This window comes from Cygnus atratus, chromosome Z (assembly GCF_013377495.2).
Source record: "Cygnus atratus isolate AKBS03 ecotype Queensland, Australia chromosome Z, CAtr_DNAZoo_HiC_assembly, whole genome shotgun sequence".
Classification (NCBI taxonomy): Eukaryota; Metazoa; Chordata; class Aves; order Anseriformes; family Anatidae; genus Cygnus; species Cygnus atratus.
In genome coordinates this window covers 43,567,180-43,573,861 of record NC_066396.1, presented here as the reverse complement: position 1 = coordinate 43,573,861, position 6,682 = coordinate 43,567,180, and the positions used below count along the sequence as shown (strand labels likewise).

General features: G+C 37.0%; 1 non-coding gene across 1 annotated transcript; it reads right to left on the bottom strand.

Annotated features, from left to right (window-relative positions):
- Positions 1-5,138: 5,138 nt before the first annotated feature.
- Positions 5,139-5,221, bottom strand: TRNAL-CAG (transfer RNA leucine (anticodon CAG)). The gene has a single exon. It is a non-coding gene; the product is annotated as a tRNA-Leu (tRNA).
- Between the last annotated feature and the right edge of the window lie 1,461 nt (positions 5,222-6,682).

The following is a 6,682-nucleotide window of genomic DNA, read 5'->3' as shown; positions in this document are numbered from 1 at the left end:
CCTTTCCTTACTTGATCCAAGAGATCAGCCACTAGACACACTTGCAGGGGAAGTGATGAGTACCCTCCTCTCGCTGACCTGACTCAAGTCTAGCTGCCTTACAGGAAAATAGACATAAATAAAACAAAGCTAAAGAAGCATAATACAGCTGTAACTGGATGAAATGTAGTGGCTTGTGATGTACAGGAGGGCAAACTAGATGATCTAATAATCCCTTCTGACCTTAACCTTTGTAAATTGTTTCTCACAAGCTGCCTTAATGAGCTAGCTCCCTATTTAGGCCTGAACTGGCTCTGAGCTTCTTGGTCCAGTTTCACTGCAAGGACAGCACTTGGACACTTTCAGGGCCAGGAGCAATGCAGGTGGCTACAAAGGAGTTCATCTCTGGCATCCCACCACATCGTCATCAGCAGTGTTATGTAAGAGTTGGTTTCCGGGCTTTTTCTCTTGGTGGTAGGTTTCTGATAGTGGAGCTGGTGGTAGTAGAGCTGGTCTTTGGACTTTCATTGTGTTTATTAGCTTATCTCCTAAGAATTGCATCTGTCAAAGGATCATATTTTCCAAACTTGCTTTTGGGAAATCCTGTGAGGTGGTACCCACATCTGTGGGGCCACACATGAACGTGAGTGTGGAATTGCTTTGACTCTATGCTGAACAGGTAGCATCAAACCACAAGCACGTAGTGAACAATATCCTAAAATCGGATATTTTAGGGAAGCTCTTACTTAAGGCTATTTGTCTCATTTGAAAAAAGTCTCATCACTTGTTCCTCATGGGGGTCCTCCTTGCTTCAGCAGCTCTGTTGAATGTAGAATACGCTTTTGTTCTTCATCCTGTCAAGCCCTCCCATATATCAGTATTTCTGTGTGGAGCTGATTGACTTGTTAAGAGATTCAGTTTCTCTAGGCATCACAACAAAGACAGACGTCCATCAAGTTTGTTAGAAATTAGTGATCTCCTTTCATTCAAATTTAATCACCAGTGAAGTTTAACTTGCATTTGTGAAGGATGAGGCATTCTGATATGGCTTTATGGTTACAAAAAACATATAATGATTTTGATGCTGGAGCCAAAAGGACATCATCAGACAGGAAGAAATTGTCTCCTTGGTAATATTTAAAATATTTTCAAAATCAAGTGCCTTGAATTGAAGCTTTGCCTGCTCTTGAAGGGCATAAGAAATTCTCTAATGTATTGGAAATTATATCTAAATGTAATGAGCAAAAGCACTAGTACAGTTTATTTCCAGATGAGACCTTGAAATTCTACCCTATTGTTCAGATATCTTTGTTACACTTTCATCCTGTTAATTAATTATTTAACAAAATTATCCCTTCTTGTTCTCCATGTGAATAAGTAGTTGACTTAGTTATATTTGAAATCACAATCTGATGCAGTTTGCTGACTACAAAAGTCAGTGTTAGCTTCTCATGCTTATATATGTAGAAATACATCTGTGCAGACATATTTGCTCATATAATATAAATGAAAAATTATCTTTCACTTATTAAAAGAGATAAACAGGTACTACACCCTTCACAGGCTTTTATATTACATTTACACCGAGTAATAGGATGGAAAAATATTTATAATACTTATGGATTCATATATGCATGCCTGTGTGTTTTTCTGTGCTTGTATAAGATGTTCATAGTGTTTTGACAGGTGCCAACATTTACTGCAATTAAAACTGTAAAGAATTAAAATGAAGGTAAAGTAGAATAATGTTTTGTTTTGTTTTGTTTTTCAGAAGTGACTGAAAAAATATTTAGTTCCAAATATATGTGACATAACATAGTTCCAAAATACTTATTTGTATAAAACTGAACAACAAACCATCCTTAAATGCCTTTTTGATTACTAATTTGAGGCTTGACTTCACACCAGAATGAATACGCCTATGGACATCCCTGAACTCTCAACAAATTAATACACTTTCATGCAAGTAAGAAAGGTCTGGTTTAGATAACAGTTTAGCCCCACACTCTGCACCATAGTGGAGTGAGACAATATGCTTAAGAATAGTTTTGTTCTGCTTGCTTCTCTCTGCAATACAGAAGTGTGTGTGAAGGAAAGTAAGATTGCATTAATTGTCACAGAGTTTGGGGGATACTTTAAATGGCTTGCAGCAACAACTGAATACCACCTAAAATATCAAAAAACTTTTTACTGGAAAAAAATATTTTTTTCCTCAAACATATTCTTTTCTATGAACAAAGTTTTTTTTTTTTTTTAATGTAATCAGGGAAGTACAGCACAAAGCAAGATCTGTGTGTTTTAAATGGTCACCGTATGAACCATGGTTGAACCATTTGAAAATCATAGTCCTGCACTTGGATCCACATGTCCTGTTCTTGAGCAGAACTGGATGAATATGATTGGATAACCATTACTATTCCTTCTTTCTTCAATCAAACTAAAATATTTGGGGAATATTTAAGCAAGCAAGAAACTTGTTTGGTTTTGAATTATGCTTCTAGAAAAATTGTACATCTTTGAAAAATTTGTTAGTGAATGACACAGAACCAACTGGAAATCAAATTCCTTCTTTTTATGTATTTCATTACTGTTTTAAATAGTGTTTTTCAGAGTTTTTAATAATTTGCATTTAGAAAGAATGCTCAGAATAAAATTGCTGTCCTTCTCAGATCAGTATTTTCCATTAGCAGTGTTCCTTTCCCTCTGCTCTGTACAGAGACATTTCTGACTGACATAAAACAGATGAACTCAGCAGGCTGCTCCTACATCCTTGGGAGCAAACAAAAACAGAAGGCCAAAACAGAGAGGGGGAAAAAAAAAGTCTCAAAATAAAATGAAGCTTTTGGCAAGAAATTCTGTAATGTGTCTAGAGAACAGCACTCAAGATTACCAGTCAAACATTGCTACTCCTGCAAATCTAGCATTAACCTTTGTCATTTTGTTGATTTTTTTATATATTTTTTTTCAAATTCTGTGAACAAAGCATTGAGATCTTAATGAGGGCCACTGTCCTCTTGAAGGTGATTTCACAGACCATTACAGCTTTGGTGTTAATTAGACAGAAGTAACAGATGAAGACTAAAAGACAGTTTCTGCTTTCAAAAATGCAATATTTTCTCTGTGTACTTTTTTTTTTCCAGTAGTAAATTTTCACTTGCTGCTGCCACAACAGATGTATTCTCTTCAGTTTTCATTTTATTATCTTCTAGAGTTCTTCCAGTCATGTTCTAAACTCATTTTGATAACAACTGAATTACACCTTAGAAAAATCAGTTAAACTGCAACATTTAATAATGTGGGTTTTGTTTTGTTTTGTCTTGTTTTGTTTTTCATGTATTCTTCACTACCCTTTTCCTTGATTATTTGGTCAAAGCGGTGTTTGAAACTCCAGGACAATTCTGGGCTGGGCAAAAGATATAATTTGCAGGAATGGTTGTAGATGACTTTGCCATTACTTTGAAAAAAAAAAGATGCTCATGAAAACACAACACAATTTGGGAGTCAATGTGTTAACAGGTTCCAGATGTTTGCAGTGTCTAAGGAGGGATGTGCAGCTGTGCATATCCCTGTTTCCCAGCTCCTACTGATGTTATTCTGCCTTTACATCAATCTGTCCTTATTTTCTCTGCTAGCTGAGAGAGACAAATCAGCACAAATAGCAGAACAACTGGTATCGTACGAAACATTAATAAACATGCAAGGTTTTAAAGGAAGCCTTAGTTTCAACATGTATAGCAGTTGTGAAGATTCTAGTGAACTCATATCTTCACAGGAATGCCACTGATTTCCTGTTCTAGGTGCTCTGGACACAGGCATTTAGAAAGCCTTTTAGTTCAAGTTGTTAAGGAATTTTGCTCTAGCATGCTACCACCCAGTAAACAGGAGTATTATTGACAAAGGGATCTTGCAATGCTTCAATTCATAATGGCAGTCCTGGACAGTAGTGACATTTCACTGTATTGAAAAAACACAGTGCCTGTATTAAAGTTTCTAGGCATGGTCTCTGAATTGAAGATTATGGGCTAGTTACTTATTAGTGATTGTTACAGCGAATATCCCATCCTGCAGCATTTCTGCAAGGGGCTCTTCATACAGGAAGAACAGTCGATGCTCACACAGTTTGGATGGATTAAAGCCTCCCAAGCTTAAGCAGGAATGAATTAGTTGTCTGCCATATACAATGTAGTTAGCATGTAATGAATATGTAGTGAACAGCATAAGGAAAATCTCAGCACAATTATCTTCCTATTAAAGGTATTATCACTGTATAAATAACTTAACAGGGTGAATGGTGGCCTTTTAAAATAGGGAACATATAAGGTGGTTGTTTCTTGCCTGTGTTGGATTGTCTCTGTTATTCCTTTCTACAGATAATCATGATCCCTTGCTGTTGTGAAGACAAGTGCCCTGTGCAGTGTCAGGCATCCCACAACTTCCCTTTCACTTCAGGCAGTCAAATATCTTTTTAAGAAAAACTGCTTTCTGACATTACTGGTAGTATTTTTTTTTTTATCAGGCTGCTAAGGTTTCTCACTCTTTTTGCCTGATTCACCCTTTATGTCCTGCTAAGATAGACATATCTTCAGCATACCTTCAGCGCAATCTTTATCACCTTCATTCTCTGGTTCATCTTCATGCACTCTTACACGTGCTTTTTTCTTTGCTTTTTTTCCTTGCCAACACCAGAGCCCAACACTAACAATAAAGCAAAAAGACAACCAGGATCCACCGTGTATTAACACATTCACTTTTTTATAAATTTAATTTCTGTCTGATGTTCAGAGTCAGAAAACATCCTTTCTAGAGGGTGAAACCATCCGCTATGTAAACTTCTGCTTGAAACACTCATGCAAAGAATGTCTTCAGAAACGCCAGTAAAATTGCTGTTATTTGTTACTTGCATTTCGTTTGGTTTCATTTTCATTTGTAATGATGAGCATTCTGTTTACTCCCTACAGTTGGTACAGCATGGCAGAAATACTCACACAAAAGGCAGAGGCGGGCTTTTTAAATTTTTCATAGAATCAAGAAACAGTTGAAAGTGAGAAAGGATGTCTGGAGCGCATTTGGTCCAACCCCATGGGTCAAGGTCAAGCAGGTCCACCCGGAGCAGGCTGCCCAGGAGCACATCCAGGTGGCTTTAGAAAAGAATTGCTGCTTGTCAGAAGTGGGATTCGAACCCACGCCTCCACGGGAGACTGCGACCTGAACGCAGCGCCTTAGACCGCTCGGCCATCCTGACAACATGCATATTTCTTTTTTTTTTATTTCTCCAAATCATTAATTATTTGGTCTTCTGGACAATGGTCCTTTCTCTGAATTAATGTCTTAAATATATTGTGCTACCCAAATTTATCAGCTTTCAGGAAATGAGAGAGGTGGGGTTTTTGTTTATTTGTTTTCTCTCTCTCTCTCTCTCTTTTTTTTTTTTAATTTCAGCTTGTAGAAAAATGTATAACGGCATACAAAAATAATGAATAAACAGATCAAGTTTAAAAGAAACCTCAGTTTTAATTAAAGTGTCAGAAGCAGAGATACTCGTGAGCTGTTCTGCTCACGGCTACAGAGGAATGTCACCATTCTTCCATTTTGCATACCATGGATACAGGTGTTTATAAAGGTGTATAGACTATATTAGCAAGCATGAAATGACAGCTCCACATACATAATCCTGAGTTTTGAAAGCTTTGTGACATGATCCCCTCACTGTGTAAGAAGTCTGGTATTCCACTGAGAGTACCAGCTGGATCACAGACCATTGATCCCTGTCATCTTGGAGGCATAGAGTGGTCCCATGCCATGGAGATCTAAATAGATGGCATACAGTGTGCAATGCTTTTTTCATCTGACTTTTAATAGGAAAACCATTCACTTAATGTCACTTCTGTCTAAGTGCTCTACCTGTCACTGTTACAACAAACACCTGGCTGAGATTTTTTTAAGTCGCCAGGGGGATAGGAGTTGTGTGTCTGGGTAATCTCAGGCAAAATTACTAGATGATAACTGAAAAGTATATGAGCAAAATTTTTTCTCTTCCATCACTTTGTTTCCTTTGTATACACTTATTAGTAGTTTGCATATTACTACAGTTACTTTCACTACAGATTCCAGTTACTTCTAAACATCTTTCACATGAGAAAAACAAGTAGAATATAGGAAAACAGTTATATAAAAATCATTAAAATTGAAAAGAATGCTTATGAGCAAGAGAAAGAAGCAAAAAAACTGACTCCATTTAATGAGGTTGTGTCTGAGGAGATTTCATTAAAGATTAAAATTACTTGAATGCAGAGGCATAGTTTTCTAATTATTCAATCTGAGATTTCACTGAGCATCATCTGATAGCAGTGATGTTTTAAAAAGTATATTGTTAGCATTGTGCCTAATACCTCACAGTTCATGTGAAACCCCTGTTGTCAAAAATCATATTTCATAACAACAGCCATACCATCCCCTTTTGCTGGGAAATAATCAGGTATGAGTGGTTGTACCCTGTCAGATGAGAGATCTCCCCATGCCAGAGGCCATCTGTGGCAGGTGCTTGGAGAAGGTTGCCATGACAGGAGGAGCACACAGTAATAACCAGTATCTTGTCCCAGAATGTAAAATAATTGCAATGGAATCCCCTCATTTAAAGATTGTCTCACGTTTTGAAGTATTTTTGTAGATTTTTCTTATGATTAATTTGTTCAGAAACATATGG